This window comes from Sciurus carolinensis, chromosome 6 (genome assembly GCF_902686445.1).
Source record: "Sciurus carolinensis chromosome 6, mSciCar1.2, whole genome shotgun sequence".
Classification (NCBI taxonomy): Eukaryota; Metazoa; Chordata; class Mammalia; order Rodentia; family Sciuridae; genus Sciurus; species Sciurus carolinensis.
In genome coordinates, this window is record NC_062218.1 from 132,319,285 (window position 1) to 132,337,286 (window position 18,002).

At 39.5% G+C, this 18,002-nt stretch overlaps 1 long non-coding RNA gene, 5 other non-coding genes and 1 pseudogene across 6 annotated transcripts; 4 read left to right on the forward strand and 3 right to left on the reverse strand.

Annotated features, from left to right (window-relative positions):
* Positions 1–941: 941 nt before the first annotated feature.
* Trnav-cac (transfer RNA valine (anticodon CAC)) lies at positions 942–1,014 on the forward strand. Its single transcript has one exon. It is a non-coding gene; the product is annotated as a tRNA-Val (tRNA).
* A 619-nt stretch (positions 1,015–1,633) lies between these two features.
* Trnak-cuu (transfer RNA lysine (anticodon CUU)) lies at positions 1,634–1,706 on the forward strand. The gene has a single exon. It is a non-coding gene; the product is annotated as a tRNA-Lys (tRNA).
* Positions 1,707–6,991: 5,285 nt separating this feature from the next.
* Trnav-aac (transfer RNA valine (anticodon AAC)) lies at positions 6,992–7,064 on the forward strand. Its single transcript has one exon. It is a non-coding gene; the product is annotated as a tRNA-Val (tRNA).
* A 6,916-nt stretch (positions 7,065–13,980) lies between these two features.
* On the reverse strand, positions 13,981–14,053 carry Trnak-cuu (transfer RNA lysine (anticodon CUU)). Its single transcript has one exon. It is a non-coding gene; the product is annotated as a tRNA-Lys (tRNA).
* Positions 14,054–14,518: 465 nt separating this feature from the next.
* Trnaa-ugc (transfer RNA alanine (anticodon UGC)) lies at positions 14,519–14,590 on the reverse strand. Its single transcript has one exon. It is a non-coding gene; the product is annotated as a tRNA-Ala (tRNA).
* A 61-nt stretch (positions 14,591–14,651) lies between these two features.
* On the forward strand, positions 14,652–15,839 carry LOC124986872 (uncharacterized). Its single transcript, XR_007109107.1, has 3 exons — positions 14,652–14,840; positions 15,149–15,315; positions 15,703–15,839. It is a non-coding gene; the product is annotated as an uncharacterized LOC124986872 (long non-coding RNA).
* A 1,082-nt stretch (positions 15,840–16,921) lies between these two features.
* LOC124986870 (PRELI domain containing protein 3B-like) lies at positions 16,922–17,508 on the reverse strand (annotated as a pseudogene).
* Between the last annotated feature and the right edge of the window lie 494 nt (positions 17,509–18,002).

The window sequence follows — 18,002 nt, forward strand, 5'->3', positions numbered from 1 at the left end:
GACGAATGTAAAATAAATTGATCTTTATGTTCCTGCGCTTACTCAATAGTTCCTACCTCCGAGTTTTGTGAGAATTAGTAAACCTCATGTAAATAGGTTAGAACATTGCTTAGCACATGGTAAGAACGATATAAGGGTTAGCGGCCCTTTATTATCATTGTTTTATGAAATTATACTAGTAGAGTTTCTCTAGAAAAGATGAAAGCAGTAAGAAAGACACTTTTCCGTACTCGTAGTTCTGTATCCTTTGAACTTTGAATCAAACCCATTTATTGTCTTAAAGATAATTTTCCAAGTGTCATTATTCATTCAACAAATACTTTTTTGAGCTGTGCACCACTCGTGCTCCGCACCAGAAATACTTCGAGATTTGTATTCATGGAATCCCAATTTAAGAACAAGGGATAGACTTGAACTTACAGGACTGGTTTTATCTGAAAGAATCCTGTCCAGGGTGCATTGGTAAAGTGCTGCAGTGGTTCCCCAGAGCATCTATGCCAAATAGATTCTTTGTACTATAGAAATAATATTTGATGCTTCATTTAAATATTTTTTAATGGCGGGAGAAATTACTGGACCATGATTCATGTACAGAATACCCAGCGGGTGTTGGACACAGAGATGCCAGGGTGGGATGGGTAAAACTTACTCTGTGGAAATCTTCAAGTGGACACCGTATTCCTTAGGCGGCGGGCCGGCGCCTCTGAGGACGTCTATGTCAACACGCCAAAACCACAAACCTTCGTGGGTAAAATATTCTATGCCAGGAACTGCAGGAGCTTCTGAGACAGAGAAGTTGGGTCACAGGAACCAGACACAACTTGGCGGGCTCTACACGGGCAGAAGCCCCCTTGTTCCCTTGGAACTCTGCGTTTACGCAGCCTGCAAGTCTCTCGTATCTACAGCTTCAGGGATATGACAATCAAGCCCTGCTTCATGGAGTTTCCGTAGTGTAGTGGTTATCACGTTCGCCTCACACGCGAAAGGTCCCCGGTTCGAAACCGGGCGGAAACAAGCTGGTTTTTCGTATTTTCAGTGGAGCCTGGTTTTCCCTTTTTCAGTGGGGTCTTTATTGCGCCCGGAGAGAAAGCTGTCATGTGCAGAGAGCGACATGTCTGCATTTATCGGTCCTTGTATATGAAGAAGATGGGCAATGAAACAGGACTAAAGCAAAACTAAACACACCTCCAAACATAAGTCCATGTCTCATCCCTCACCTACTTGGTTCCCCGCCCCCCACCGCGCGCCTTTTCCTGTACCAGGGTTTTAACCCAAGGGTGCTTAAACACTGAGTCACATCCCCAGCCCTTTTTGTTTTTTTATTTTGAGACAGGCTTTTACAGACTTGCTTAGTTTCGCTAAATTGCTGAGACTGGGCTTGAACTTGAATCTTTCTACCTTAGCCTCCGGAGCTGCTGGAATCGGTCTTCCGCTTCACCTCAGAAGCCGGTGCTGCAACCTTTTTCATATCGAGGAATCTGTAAGCTTCAGGTTCCCAGAGTGTAGTACCTAGGATGGAGTCTGGCACACAGTAGGTTCTATGTAATCTTGTGAAGTTACTTCTCAAAGCCTACTTGTGCCTCCACCAGTAGATCTCAGCCTCCTACCACAGAACAAGAAATAACATCAGGGCGCCCGGCTAGCTCAGTCGGTAGAGCATGAGACTCTTAATCTCAGGGTCGTGGGTTCGAGCCCCACGTTGGGCGAAGTGTAATTTTGAAGGACAGCGAGAGAAGAACCTTTGTTGTTAAAACAACTTGTAGATACTTTCCTGACCTAAAACTTAAATGGATGGTGACTTTGAGTCCAATCTTACTCTCCAGTAGCTGAGAGAAAGACCTAAGTTGGAAAGTCCACGCTATAGGGGGAATCCGTGATTAGTTCTGCTAGTGTTAGGACCCTTTAGAACTCGCTTTCCTGAAAAGGGACAGTGTGTGTGATGGACTACCTCAAGCGTTTATGAACTTCAAGTTTCTGATTATGATTAGTTTTGGGCACTGGCGCTCCCACCCCTCAGGCCTGGTTTGGGTTTTCAATCAGAAAAGGTGCTTTGTGTGATGAGATTTTCATCAATTTACTTTGTTTTTTAATCAAATCCATCTTTTGAAGATATTGCTCCATACTTTCTAGCCTCCACTTACTTTACTGCTACACATAAAGGAATGTAAACATGACCTTTATTTTGAAACATTGTGGAGAGCAGGCTCTACTCTGCACTGAGCAGTTTTCAGGCTGTGCCTGAACCTTTGTTACTCCTTTTTGTAAAGCAGTAATTTCTCATGAGCTACTCCATTTTGAGTTAAAAGTGCTGAAGTGGAATGAGTGCACACCTTGTTTGTACAAATAAACACCATCTGGTACAACCATAAGGCCTAAACTGATAAACTAATTGTGCTAATAAGAATGACCACCTGTGAAATTAACCAGATGTACCTGGATACAGGAGCATAACAAAATCATACCAAAAGAAAAAACAGGCCCATGAGTTTATTGAACACACCAGACCACCAAATGAATCAACTCCCTCTTTTGACCCATAAAAGGAGGAGCACCCAGAGAGAGGACACAGTAGCAGTCTGACTCCATTACCTGATCATTTGTCATGAGCCTTGCCCTGGAAAATTGCCATAGTCAGGAACCTCCAAATCTGTGTCCTTGACTGTAGCCAAATGCAATTTCTCCTGCTGGTGAGGAACCACACAAGTACAACTCCAAGCTAACAATTCAAACTGACACTGTGAAAGTGTCATCCATTGGGAACTTAGCCCAGAAAATGTTCCTATTCTTTGATAATCCTGCACCCTTAACAAGTTCTTTGGATGGTTTGTATTCTTATCTGACTACCTACAGTTACTCTATATTCATATCTGCTCTCTGCTCTTTGCTCTCAGTTCAGCATTCTGAACCCCTGTGGCTGCCTTAACCCTTTCTTAGCCTTTATGTAAAACACACATGTGTCACATGTGACTTGAGTTCTACAGATATTAAAAATTAAGATTGGAATAAACCCATGATTGCCCAGTTGTGACAACCAGGTGACCTGCAAGTATTCAGTGAACTGCCACTGATGAAAGTGGTACAGTCTGTGAATTTATTGTTATTCAATAAATTCCGATGTTATGGAAAGACACAAACTTGTTTGGTCTATGTTAATGACATAGCATGCTCACAACACATACTAACATCCTCCATTTACAAGTCACGATTTTTTTCCTCAGCTTCAGTTGAAATTCATTTATTTTGACTGTTTTCTTCATCTTGCTTTCTATTTCCTGCAGTCAAAGTCTCCCCCACCAATACACCAGACCGCAAGAGAAGTCTAGTAAAGCCAGTTTATTAAACTTGCTAAGAAAAAGATAGCATCACCTTCAGTCTCAGAAGTGTTAGGAAGTGTTTGATATTTACTCTATGAGGGTAGTCTAGCAGGAATGGATGAGAATTCATTACCTAGGCAGAGTTACTAGTATAGTTCTAGTGTCACAGGAGAGTGGGGAGCTGAAGCTTCAAACCTCAGTTCTTGTGTTTTGATTAAAGAAAATTTACAGTCAGACACAAAAACAAGCAAAAGAATTTTATTGTGAGTGAAAGTAAAATAAGGATGGAGCAAAGAACACTCTTAAGAAAGTGTGGGGCTGGGATTGTAGCTCAGTGGTAAAGCACTTGCCTAGCATGTGAGACAGTGGGTTCTATTCTCAGCGCCGCATACGAATAAAATAAAGGTCCATTGACAACTTAAAAAAAAGAGAGAGAGGGAGAGAGTGCATGGTCATCTCTAAGCAGAGACTGACCAAGGAAACAATGCTGCTTCCAAATTTATTGCTGTTTGATGTTTACCAGAAGAACTGAATTCACCTTCCACGGTCTTTGCCAATCAGGTGCTCATTTCCTTCATATCTGGGTGAAGTTTTTGACCCCCATTGGTCCTCTCTGGAACTGTCATGATGGTCATCCTATTGGAGGGCGTGGGATTCATCTATAAGTCAATCCTATATTAATGTGCATATTTGGGTCAGGGACTAGTGACTAGACAAACTTTACCTTAGTGCACTTGCAATACTAAAGAAATTTTCCTTCTGAATTGAGAAACCTATGGCCATAAATCCTAACTATACAATGACTTCAGTAAACCTGCCAGGAGTTAACCCCATTGATCTTTCTTATTTTTTAATTGGCTCCATTTGTTTCTACCTGTTTACTCTCAGGGTTAGTATACCTGTTGCTGTTCTACAAGTTACTTGATTGTTCATTAAGGTCAACTTCAAAGAAACCTCACGACCCTGCTCTGTTATTGGTTCACATTTCACTGCTCGTTACTAGGTACTATCTAACACTAGCACATACATATACTATTGTTAGATAATAGTTAGTAATGAGGTCTCAATTTGGAATATACGGGTCTAAACAAGCTGGTGGTATTAGAGAAAAGTTTGAACTGAGTATGTGTGTAATAAACAACTGAAACTTTATTTTCCAGAATTACTTAAGATCTTCTCTACGTCCTTCAGTATAATTATTTTTTTTTTCATTTGTAATACAGTTAGGTGTATCTGTTATTATTTTATTCTACTTTGTTTTCCCCCTACATCTGATTGGTTTCATTTATTTCTGCTTTGGGGTATGTTCTAAAGGACAGTGTGTCAGTATACAGAAAAGTATACTTAAAGAAGTATAACTCCATTCACATGATTCCATTCCCATCTACCAATCTCATTTGTTTCTCCTATATTCTTCTGTTATTTTTCTTGAAGACATGAGTGGATAAATGTGTGCTTTGTCACATTATCTGTGGCCATTATATATTATCAACCGAAACTAGTAACTAATGGTTATAATGATTTTCTTAAACATCAGTCAGTCTTTCTGTTATTTTCTTCAACTGACTTCTCTAAAACTATTGATGAGGGACACTGCCTTGATTTTCCCATCCAGTTCATTACAATGGTAAAACCCTATTTTAGGAATGAGAACATGCCACTTCAAAGTTTTAACTTTGACATTTCTGACACAAATGTTTGCAAGTTAATTTGCAGATTTTGGTTTTCAGTGTCATTTCTTATCACCTTTACTGGGACTGGAAAACTTTCATAAAAGCTTCTGACATTCTCATTAAGGGTAAGCCAAAGTGGAGAGGTTTCTTTTCTCTGTCCCCCAACAAGCCTAGTACATGCAGGTCAAAACTTTTTGCTACAATTCTTTCTTTGCCTCCTCTTCAACTCTTTCACCACTGCCTTTCTGGGTTGGGTTTGAGATGACCCTCTAGGTAAGTGACCCATGATGCTCTAGACTCAAAGAAGGCAAGCTTTCAACAATGTAGAGGTACTACAAGCAGATGAGACCCTGGTAAAAACTTTGGTAGTGCCCATGGCTGCTGAGGCAATGAAACCACTCTCTGATTTACATTTAAGTGACATTCTTTAAGGGATGGTGTAAAGAAGGAGTGAGACTGCTCAGAGAGAGAGACTGTAAGAACACAGCCATGTGTCCAGACAGGAGGCTGGAAGAACAGGTAGCAGACAGAAGTAGAAGTGAGTGAAGGGACAATACCATAGATTGTAGCAGCTGTAGGATGAGGGGACTCACGGATTTTTGTTCTAAGTGGTTTCATAATAGAGATCAGAGAATAAATAAGTTTGGAGGAGAGGGACAAGAATAGAGAAAAAATTTAATGAGTTCAATATTGAACAGGTTGGATCTGAGATAATATGTGACGTCTAAAGGACATGTCCAAGACATGCTTGAATCTGAAACTTGGGAACGTGATCACTGCTGCAGCCACAGATGCACAGATGTTGGGTCACTGCTTTGAGTAAGGATTTGATTCTCCAGGGAGATGGCCTTGGGCAGATTAAAGGAGGAGTTGGGATAGGAGAGAAACAAGCAAGGCCAAGGGAATCCAGATGTGCCAAAAGAAGCAGATATTGTCAGAGTCAAATTCAGCACATGGTCTAATAAAATAAGATTGTACTTCCTACATGGGTTGGGTCACCAAGGGACCCATGGTAACCTTGATCAGAGCGCTAGACTCAAACCAGATGGGATTCCACTCTGCACCTTGTCAGAGAGGGGATTCTGGATCACACACACATGAAGGATCCCTGCTTAGCTTAGGTCTCAGCCTCTGTGCCAAGTCCTAGCTCCTAAGATATTCCAGAATCAGCTTTGGAAACAAAATCATTTGAAGCACTGAAGAATGGACAATGCTCCTAAACTTGGGTTCACGCAGAATTATATCTAACATACGTTGTTCATCCCACCCATTGAATGCGAAGATTGACGAGAGTTTTGTTTTATTTTCTAGAGATAAGGAGAGATTGAACCCAGGGCCTCACACTTGCTAGGTAAGCTCTCTACCACCGAGGCTCTCTACCCCAGACTTTTGATTTTATCTTTATAAAAATACTTAATATATTTAATTGTTTTCAAAATTTAATAAAAATCACAGCTTTGTTTAAATAACGTTGACAAAATTTGATAGTCTTTAATTTCAATTTCCCTTTATTTTTAATACTTTTGCTTATTAGAATAAACTTTTTGAAAGAATATGTACAAATCATTTATTTGTTACTTTATATTTACATTAATCTACATTTGACGATTGATTAAAAGTTCATATATTTTTCATTTTGTATTAAAAAAAAATATCCGTCGATCTTTACTGTCAATAAAGTACAAATTATGTAAACATTTAAAGACACCAGATCTCTTCCTTGGAACAAAAAACAACCAACAGGGGGGATTATTCAGTTTTAACCATTGAAAGCCATATTTATCTTTGCCACTCCAAAGCTAGCTTGTTTAATGTTCTCCTTTTTGTTTAAAGTTCTCCTTTTTAATTTTTATTTATTTATTTTAATTATTGGACACGCCTGAGTTCACTACCTGCTGACGGGTCGCTTTCTACAGTTTGATACATATGATCTGACACCGGCGAAACTTGGGTGGTAACTCTTATATCTTATAAATTGAACCGAAAGGGCCCGCTTTCCTGTCTGTTTCCGTAGTGTAGTGGTTATCACGTTCGCCTAACACGCGAAAGGTCCCCGGTTCGAAACCGGGCGGAAACAGGTTTCTTAGGGGCTTTGCTTTTTTCTTTTCTTTTTTTTTTTTTTTTCTTTTTCCCCAGCTGACTCAAAACTTTTTAAGGTGGTTGTTGTTTTTCTGACGTGTGCACATATATAAATCCATGCTTCATTATAGTTTCATCTATGCTCCTGTCTTCCAATTCATTACCAGTTTACTATAGGTCTAGCTCTGTGAGTGCCCAGAGGATGGTCCTTCTGAGTCCTAGAGAATCAAATATATCCAGCATTACAGAAATGTCATGCAACGACAAATGAAATGTTTAAAAATTCAAGAAATAATGGTTTGGAAATGTATGTGGGAAGTTCAAGCTAGTGGAAAAATTTTACAGGGACAACAGAGGTAGTAGTAACTACAACGTCCACCACGCATCCAGTTTCCCTTAGAGGAACCTAACAAAATGTGAGCTAGGTAACTTCGCTGTTTCCGTTTACACAGGCGACGAAAACGTCCACAGACAGGTCACGAAAGGTGATGAACGTAGAGGAAAGACGAGACGGAGCTCAAGGACAGAGAAAGGGAAAGGAAGCAAGGTACAGAGATAAATTCAAGTGAAACATTGCTAGTGGCTGGGTGGAAAGAGAAAACCCTAGCGAGGCCTAAGAAGAGCCCCGTGTGTAAAAAACTCACGCGAGACGCTGTTGCACCGCACAGGGGGCGATCGCGACAACCAACCTCTCGAATACCACCCAAAGGGAGCCTGAGGTCTGTCTGTCTGTCTGTCTCACTGTCTGTCTATCATCTATCTATCATCTATCTATATCTGTCTATCTATATATTTTTATATTGACTGGTTTCGCTTCCAGCCCCGCAGCTCCCCACGTCTGCCCCCCCTGTCGGCGCCTTGAACTCACTCCTTCAGTGTCCCCTAGTGCAGACCGCCTGTTGTTTACTTTGCAAACCCCACCACTACTACTGTCCGCGCGTCCTAAGTGGCGGTGGAGAGAGGTCAAAAGGATCATCGACCTCTTTCGAGGTGTCACTGTCAGCCTCCTGCTTCACCAGTCCTCATTTGCAGCGCACCGCACTGGAGCGCGGAGAAGCCTGCTCCAGAGGTGGCCTCCAAAGCCGTCCAAAAGAAAAGGCAACTAAAGCTTGAGAAGCAGCTGGAGTGGCCCTGGAACCCCCAGTCCAGAGCGCCCAGCAAGGGGAGATGTCACTAGATTCCAAATATGGATCCCGCAACACAACCGGTTTCCACGCCTAGTTTTACACACCCAAAAGGTCAGACCTATGCTATAAGTAACTTAGTTCCCAGGACTCCTTTCAGACTTGAAGGTCAAATAAAGTAAAACACCAAGGTAGTAGATGAAGTACTCTTGGAAGCTTCATACATCTGAAATGCAGACAAAACATAACCAAAAATAGTCCAATGGAACCAAAATATGTTAGGCCACCTGAATTAGCATGAATGCTATACCAGTGTCATGCCCATTTTCTAATCATTACTCTTTCATACTGTGGCTGTGTACTGTCCTAGAATTCACAGAGAATCTCCAGGAGCCAGCCTTAGAACTTAGAGACCTAAAGAGAAGAGGAGGAAGGATTCTGGACCCACTTTAGAATTGTCCCAGAGTTCTATGATTCAAGTTATTTCCTCCGCCTGCCTCCACACACATATTTTGCTGACTTTTTAAATTTTTTGAAGTGAATTCCTACAGGCACCCCACTCTAGGTTCTGAACAGTCAGTGTCTTCAGCACCCCCTCCAAACTGACATCCTTGACTCATCCCAGAACCCTGGGAGGCCAGGCTCATAATTCAGCCTTTTGTCACTCTAACCCAAGTGGTTTTTGATCAATGTCTCAGTGAACACAAGGCAGTTCTCATTGGTTTTCCTTCTAGTGGAGATAGTAAAAAGCAACACAATTAACACCAAATGACTAGCTGGGCTGAGCAACATAATGTACTGGAAGCAGTCTCTTTTGAATCATATTTCATTTGGATAACACTTCAATGCTAACTTTTCATTATAGCTTCACAGCTTTCCTAGACTTATCTTGTTTTAATTAACTCTAACTCAGTTTCTTCTTGACTGCTTATCAGTGCAAGCTTTTTTAATACTGCCTCTTTGTCTTTGTAGCATTGCTCTGACAGTCTGAAAGCACCCTTGTTTCCTGAAAGCCACCCATGCTTCAACCCCTTTGTCATTTTCTCTGCCCTGTGAGTGTTTAGGGAGACTTTTTTTCTCAGTGAAGAGTAACAGAACCAAATCTAGGTGGCAGGGCAGTGCATAGAGATGAAAATCCTTGGCTTCACTTGCAAGTACCTAGAGAAATAAATTTAAAGACTTAAATTCATAAACTTAAGGATTCTATTTAATTGTAACTTTGCTAGATCTCCATGGGTTTTAATTAATTTATTTTTGAGATGGGGGTCTCACTATATTGCCCAGGTTAAGTCTCAAACTCAAAAACTCAAGTGATTCTCTCACCTCATCACCTCCGTATGGGTTTGCTTACCTTTAAAAAAAAAAAAAAATTCAACATTATTCCCTAAAAAATTGTCTATGTAGATTTTTAATCTCTCATTAGAAAGTAATCATATTCCCTTTTTCTTTGTTGCTAAAACTTTTTTAAAGAAAATTTAGAAAGAATGGTATTATGAAACCCCAAGTATGCATCACCAGTTTCAACAAATTTTATACTTCCACCATTCCTTTTTTATCTCACCCTGCTCTATACTTGCTCTTCTCTTTGTAATTCACATAGATCTTCTGAACTACCTTTTTATTGTCGCTTATTGGCCATTGTCCTTTGACTCTGGTTGTTTTGTTACTCTGCAGCCCTTTGAGGTTTAGGAAAGAATATTAATAGCTACGAATTTCATGAATTGAGACCTTACCGTGAACTTAGCCCTGTCCTAGGTTCTGGGAATATATTAATAAATTGCATCCTTGCAATAAATCTGTGGTGTGCCACTGTTAAAAGGAAATTTCATTTAGTTATTCATTTACATTGCAATGAAAAATGCCCCTGCCCTCCCGAAGTTCACCTTCTGATAAGCTATTTAAATAACAAACAAGTAAACAGATATGGAAATAATCTCAGAGAGTGATAGGACTACAAGGAAATTAATGAAGGTGATCTGATAGGCAAGTAAACAGAGGATAGTATTAAGGAAAGGATCTAAGAAAGACAAATCAGAAGAGGAGACAATGAGCTGAGTCAGGAAAACAAAGAGTAAACCTTCCAAAGATCTTGGGGAAGAAACCTTCATGACCGAGAACAGAGGGTTCAGTGGCTCTGAGGAAGAAACAGTTCTGTGGATTTGAGGGCAGAGAGAAGAACAGGAAGGTCAAGAGGGTAAGAAGCCATACTTTCTTGAATCTATATTCTGATCACTCCACCCATGCCATTTATTGTTCTTGCTTTGCAAGTTTATAGAAAAATGAGTGAAGGACATTGGATCTGCACTTTTAGGAGATTCTCAGGCTAACAAGGCACACACTAAATTCTCAGTGCAGAATTTGTAAAGACAGATGCATGAGTATAGCTTTATTCAAAATATTATAAATAAACAATACACCCAAGATTTCTAAAAGTGCTATGGATTAGTAACTAGAGCAGAAAGTCTAACGCTCAGATATGGCTCTCTACTTCCAGCTGAGTGGTCTAATATCTCAGTGCCTCCATCTCCTCATTCAAAAAATGAAGGTTCAGAAATACAAAGTTTGTAATTGTAATTTGAATTATCTAAGACAATATCACCAACTGCTTAGACATTCAGGATGACTCTATTTGGTAACATTAATTCATGGAAGAACCAGTGAAAGGGATTTTGTTTTTTGAAAGAGATTGTTCTTGTTTCAAAAAGTACTAGCTTTATAGAAAAACAATAGAAGCTGGTTACTGTGTGGGACATACCTATAATTTTAGCCCCAAGGGAGGCTGAGGTGGAAGGATTGCAAGTTCAAATTCAGCCTGGGCAACTTTGTGAGATTTTGTCTTAAAACCAAAACTGAAAAAGACTGGGAATCTAACTCAGTGGTAAAGTAACCCTGCGTTCAATTTCCAGTACCAAAAGCAAACAAAACAAAAACATCCCACCAATATTTGAATTTAAAGCCTTAAGATACACTAGGCTTTAACATTTATAATCATAATAAATTGAATTTCAATCACAAATACAGTATTGTATTCTTTCCAATGTTGACAAACCACCTCCCTCCCCTTAGAGACTGAATATCTCACATGACAGTGATAAGCTGAGAGGTTTCCCAAAATATCCACTAATTTTAATCCAGTTGGTCCTGATACAAAATGGAGAAAACAGGTCATTTGGGGTCATCTTTTTGGCTACTCTTTCTGTTGCAGGCATTCCTCCAGAGTTATGTTGCTGTGGTTGACATTTCAGTCTCCTTTTTGCCCCCAAATCACATTCCTCAGAATGCCAGTATGTAAATGACACCTGCCTTTTATCTAGGCACTTTTATCCTTAAACCCATGTGTTATATGAACATCAGTGAAATAATGAAGTTAGCATTTGATAATGGTTCATTCATCTCTCCTGATGCTACACAGAATGACTATTAAAGAGATATTGGCTGGGTTCGGTGGTACGTGTCTGTAATCCAAGTTTCTTGGCAGGCTGAGACAGGAGAATCGCAAGTTCAAGGCCAGCCTGGTCAATTTAGCCAGATCCAGTCTCAAAATAAAATAATAAAAAAGGGCTGAGAATGTAGCTCAGAGGTAAAGTGATTGCATAGTGTACATGAGGCCCTGGGTTCATTCTCCAATACCATAGTGGGAACAGAATACTAATTACAGAATAGTCATAGATATGCTGAATGAAGCAATTTTTAAATAATGTACATATAAGTTATATATAAAATTAATCTTGTGGACCATTTCACAAAACACATCTGTGATGTAATACTGTATATATGCTGCATATGACACAAAGGCCACATAGAAATCAAATACAAATTGGATTCTTCCTGCCCAAGGAAGAAAATTTGCAGAGTAAGAAGAAACTGAACAGGCCTTTTCAAGATGCCCTGGCTTTGCAAGTGGAGAAATGGGTCTGAAGAGAGAAAAACAATGTTGTCATACCGAATTGGATAAGAAACCACAAATGAAAGCAACACTACAACTTTTAAATTTTTTATCTGAGTATTCCCCTGTTAGTGACAAAAAAAGGATTATAGTTCTTGGTGTAGGTGGGCCTTCTGGTGGGTATTATCTTGTAGGACAGGTAGTGAGAGATACTGATAGTTTTAAGGGAGGAAGTCACACACTTAGATTTATTGCTAAAGTGACCTTTTTGACCCCAGAATATTTGAGAACGGGCAATCTCATTTATGGCTAGCAGGAGGAAATATCAGCCTGTAGGATCCACAGCTGGGGATTTTATATATTTCTATAAAATTATAATTACATATAAACATTGACCCAGCATATCTTACTTTGGGAATTAACCCCATAGATATATAGTTCAAAGTGTAAAATAATAATTGCTACAAGCTTATTAACTTCAGCATTAATCATAATAACAAAAGATTGGAAACAAAGTAAATGTTCACCATTCATTAAGTATCAAAGTAAGTGACAATAAATATCAAATTATTAAATATTCATTTCCATCAGAATATTGTATAGCTACAAAAAAAGATTAAGGAAATTTTTAAAGTCTCGAATAGATCTACAAAACCTAACAGAGCCATAATTTTTTTGTGTGTGTAAAATAGAGAAACATAAAACTGAATTTGCATAAAAAAATTTGGAAGAGCATATGTATATATATATACAAAAATTGTTACCTAAAGTGGAAGGAGAAGAGTTAGACCATATTCACTAAATATCTTTATAGATGTTAATTCTTTTTGAATCACTGAATGTATTTAAAAGATAATTTAATAAAATGCATTTTGTTGACTTACTAAATAAAATTGTTGACCAAACATCGACAATTTTTGGTTAAGAATAGTTTCTAACATAAAATTTCATCTTGCACACTAAAGTTCACCTGTCGTAATAAAGAGTTCATTTGCAAATCAATATTTTTCTATGACTAACTATCACTACTAGAGAGATGTTCAAATTTGGAACTATATAATGTGTTATCTACTTAAAAGATTTTTAGAAAAACCCATTTTTTGGTGCAGTCTCTGTGGAAAATAGTATGGTGATCATATCCAGTAATTCCACTTGTATCTGTACACCCATCTTCCTAACAACATTCAAAATAGAGGAAAGGTGAAAGGAACCAATTATCTATATGTAGATGAATGGGAAAGAAAATGAGACATGTACCTATAATGGAATATTTTTCAGTCTTAAAAGGGAGGAAATTTTGACAGATGCCACCACATGGATGAACCTTGAAGATGTTATTCTAAGTCAAATAAGACAGTTAAAAAGAATAAATACTGTGTGATTCCTTTTCTCAGAGTAATGGAATCCAGAGACAGTTATGGTTATGCCAGAGCTTGGGGGAAGAAGGGAAGAGCGAGTTAGTATTTGAGTACAGTTTCTGCTGGGAAGGATGAAGAGACCTGGAAATGGAAGGTGGCGATGGTGGCACGGCAATGTGCATGTTGATTATGCAACCAAATTGTACACTTGAAAATGGTTAAAATAGGGGCTGCGGGTGTAGCTCAGTGGTAGAACGCTTGCTTAGCGTGCACAAGGACCCAAGTACGCTCCTAGAAAAGAAAAAAATTAAAACGGTAAACTTTTAGTGTGTGGAGTACAACAAAATCCCTCTACCAATTTGCTGGCATATACCGCACGGATCAACCGATAAACACGGATATTACCACAATCACAGGAATATTAGGTGCCTTAGAGTTTTCAGACCTTCTATAAGGAAGGGACATAAACACAGGAATATTGCATGCTGTAAAGCCACTTGTTTTGGAATTACTTATGATCGACCTCTAACCGGGGGCTAAAACTTGCGCCCAACGTGGGGCTCGAACCCACGACCCTGAGATTAAGAGTCTCATGCTCTACCGACTGAGCTAGCCGGGCTCTGGAAGCCTACTGGCTGATTTCTTTATCTTTGGATTGAAATTGTATGTGATTCCAGATTGAAAGATTTACTTGGAATTTGATAGACTCACTAAAATACCTTGGAGTCTGAGAAATTCAAACTCTATGGTTTGTACCTAATCCTCTCTCCTCATACTAACGTCTGTTTTCTGCTTATTATTAAGGACCTAATCTATTTACATCCTCCTCGAAGCCCACCGTACTTAGAAAAAATAAATGCATCAATATATCACTGGAGTACTCAACCTGAGAATTTGCAATCAGGAAAGATAGGAAGTGCCTGGAGGTCAAAGGAACGCTAAGGTCCCTGAGAACCCTTTCCAACCTGCGCGGATTCCACCCTACCGGTGCTCTGCAAACACTATGGATTTCTAAAATTTTTGGATGTGGAGAAAAGGGAAAGGGGGCCAAGGAGCGGAATAAGAAAAGCCACAAAAACCTAGCTGGAGATGCCGGGGATCGAACCCGGGGCCTCATACATGCAAAGCATGCGCTCTACCACTGAGCTACATCCCCATTTGCAGCAAGCTCTCTCTCACTACTCACTTAACTGTCACTTGATGCAACACTCAGAAAAGCAGAGCTAGACAGCGAGAGAGCTCAGCAGCTGCAAAATTCCGGTTCGCAGGATAGCTAGTTGTTCTAATGGCTCTCAGCTAACCCTAGACAAACTGCTCTTGAAGCCGGCGACCCAGAGTTCGGTCGGAGCCTGGATAGGAACGTGGGGGACAACGGTGGAAAAAGAAGAGGGAATCGTCAAACACCCGTAAGAGGGAAATAAGAAAGACTGTGCAGAATGTTAAGTTTCATTTCTTTAAAGGGAAGGATAAAGTAGTAAATATAGACTATTCGAATAAAGTAATCCAGAGCGAAAAATTAATTGCTTGAGATGGGTGGGGGTGGGGGGTCGAAGGCACTGTTCACTGCTTTGGGCGAATTTTCCACTATATTGTGTCTTCTGAATTTTGAACCACAACAAACCAACAAAAAGTTTACTGAATCACTCTGGAAATTGGAAATTCAGCCATGAACAAACATAACATAGTCCATGCACTCAGATCTCCCATTTCACAGGATAGATTGCTAGCGAGAAAATGGATTCAGTTTTAAGGAAGAAAGTGTGGGAAGAGACGACTTTAAACAGTGTGTGTGGTTGGGTTAAGCTCCATGGAAAACGTGACATTTGGTGAAAAAAGCCTTGAAGGAGATAAGAAATGAGACGCACTGATATTTGGAAGAAGGTAGGTGAAAACAAAGGAAACAGTCAATGCAAAAGCCATGAAGTAGGAGTGTTTATGACATATGACTGAAATAAACACCAGAGAGTTGTAGATAAGGGCAGAGTCTCAAGCGGTAGGCCTAAGTAACACAGAAAGGGTGGGTGGGGCCTTTAGGTTATTGTAAGGACCTCAACTTTTTTTTCCCCCACATATTTAATAGGTGCTTTATAGTTGCACATAATGGTGGGGTTTGTTGTTACATATGCTCACAATATAACAATATAATTTGGTCATTCCTCAGTATTTCCCCTTTCCCTCTTCTTCCCAGCTCCCTTTCCTCTATTCTTCAGATCTCCCTTTCATTTTCATGAGACCCCTCCCACCTCTCTTTTCCTTTTTCCTCTCTAGCTTCCCAATATTATGGAAAACATATGATCCTTGACCTTCTGAGTTTCACTTATTTCACTTCACATAATGGTCTCAAGTTTCATTCATTTTCCTGCAAATTATGTAATTTCATTTTTACTTAGAGCTGAATAAACTCCATTGTGTATATGTATACCACATTGTCTTTGTTCATCCATTGATGTACACCTAGACTGATTCCATAGTTTGGCTATTGTGAATTGTGCTTCTATAAACATGAGTATGCATGTTATCACTGTAGTATGAGGATTTTAATTCTTAAGGAAAGATACCAAGGAGTTGTCATATAGTGGTTCCATGCCTAGTATTTTGAGGAACCTCAATACTGATTTCCATAGTGGTCATACTAATTTACAATTCCACCAACAGTATAAAAGTGTTCCTTTTCCCCTATATCTTTCTAGCATTTATACTGTTTGTATTCTTGATGACTGCCATTCTGACTAGTGTGGGATGAAATCTTAATGTAGTTTTGATTTGCATTTCCCTAACTGATAGGGATTTTAACATTTTTTTCGTATTTATTGGTCATTTATATTTCTTCTTTTGAGAAGTGTCTTTTTAATTCATTTGCCCATTTACTAATTGGTTTATTTGGGGGTTTTCGTGTTGTTTTTTGAGTTCTTCATATATTCTAGATATTAATCCTCTGTCAGAAGAGTATTTATCAAAGACTTTCTTCCATTCTATAGATTCTATGATTTTTTTTTTTAGCAGAGCAAGTTATTTTATACAATTTAATGTCTTTCAACACTATACAATTCCTCCTTTTATAGTCAGTTCCCCCACGCAGGCTGTTCTAGTCTCTATTAGCAAAGTGAGTGTGTAGGGGCTCTGCTTGTTTCGTTCTGGAGTTGGTCCAAAGTCAGGTACAGTTCCAATGTATGAAAAATGTTAAAATTCTATTTTAAGGAGACTCAATGTCAACGCCAATTTTTCCCAAGTACTTTTTTAAAAAACTGCTAAATTTTCACATAAATACTAGAACCCTAGAAATTAGTCATTTCAAGCCACACTAACCTCAGATGATCCCTTGGATTTTAGAAGTCCTGTATCTTTTTGTTTTGATCAAGTCACATAGCCTTAATCCAGATTATTAAAAAAAATTCTAACTAAAATATAGTTATAATTTTTAAATAACAAATAAATACTCTGTCTGCTTGGAGATTCCTGGGGACCTGATGTTCTGTACCGACTTTTATCATTTCTCTAAAAATGCCGCCGCTGCCATTGGTGTCCTAATGCTTCCTCTTGCTGAAGCTGTCAACTCTTCAATTTCAGCATTTATGTATTACCCATTCCATTGCTTCTCGGCCTTTACTAGCATTAGAAGATATCATGCTTGCCATCAGCCCTTCCAGGTAACTGCTAAGGGATGATGCTAAGGTAACTGCACAGAGATGATGGCTTCCTGCGTCAAAATAGTCTTTTCTGGGTCGTGAGGATGTGGTTTGTATATAAGTCTCTCATCCACTGAAACCATATTTGTAAAGGAAATATTAGTAGATTTAAGTTCCATTGTTTTCTCTACAGGATCAACTACAGAATGTTCTTGCACATATGTTTTGGTTCTTGCTGAACCAATAAGAGACTTCACGATGGACGGCAGTCCCCACTCTGTGCTGAGAAGTCTGTGGCTGTGCAGCTTTCCAGAGGGATCTACATGCCTGTCCAGCACATCAACTCCAACCACACTGGGTTCATAGGGTTTGGGTATTTCTGCATAGCAGCTGTTGTAACAGTTTCCCATGGGTGGTCGAAGACGTACTCTGAGGTCCAGATCTTCATGGTGCCGCGCGAGCCCTGTCCAGAAGACTCTGGGGGACAATGAGGCACCGAGGCACACTGCCCCGCCCCACCCGCACCCGGCGGCAGCCTCTCTGATTCTTAATTGTTTTCTTTGCTGTGCAGAAGCTTTTTAATTTTATGCCACCCCATTTATTAACTCTTGGCATAATTTCCTGAGCTTTAGGTGTTCTATTGAGAAAGTCATTGCCCGTACCTATATGCTGGAGTATTGACCCTACGTTTTCTCCTAGGAGTTGGCGTTTCCTAAGGATCTCAACTTTCACTGAGAAGTTGGTAGCTACTGGAGGATTTTGAGCAGAAGAGGGTTGGGATATATACTGTGAAGTCATTAGCACCAGAAGGTGATCTTGATGGTCAATTCAAGAAGAGATCACAAGGGAATGGGTATAAATAGAGGCCTAAGGCCTGAGCAAGGGCAGGGAGAGGAGCAGAAAACCATGAGGGGACTAAAAAGAAAGCAGGGAAGACCACAG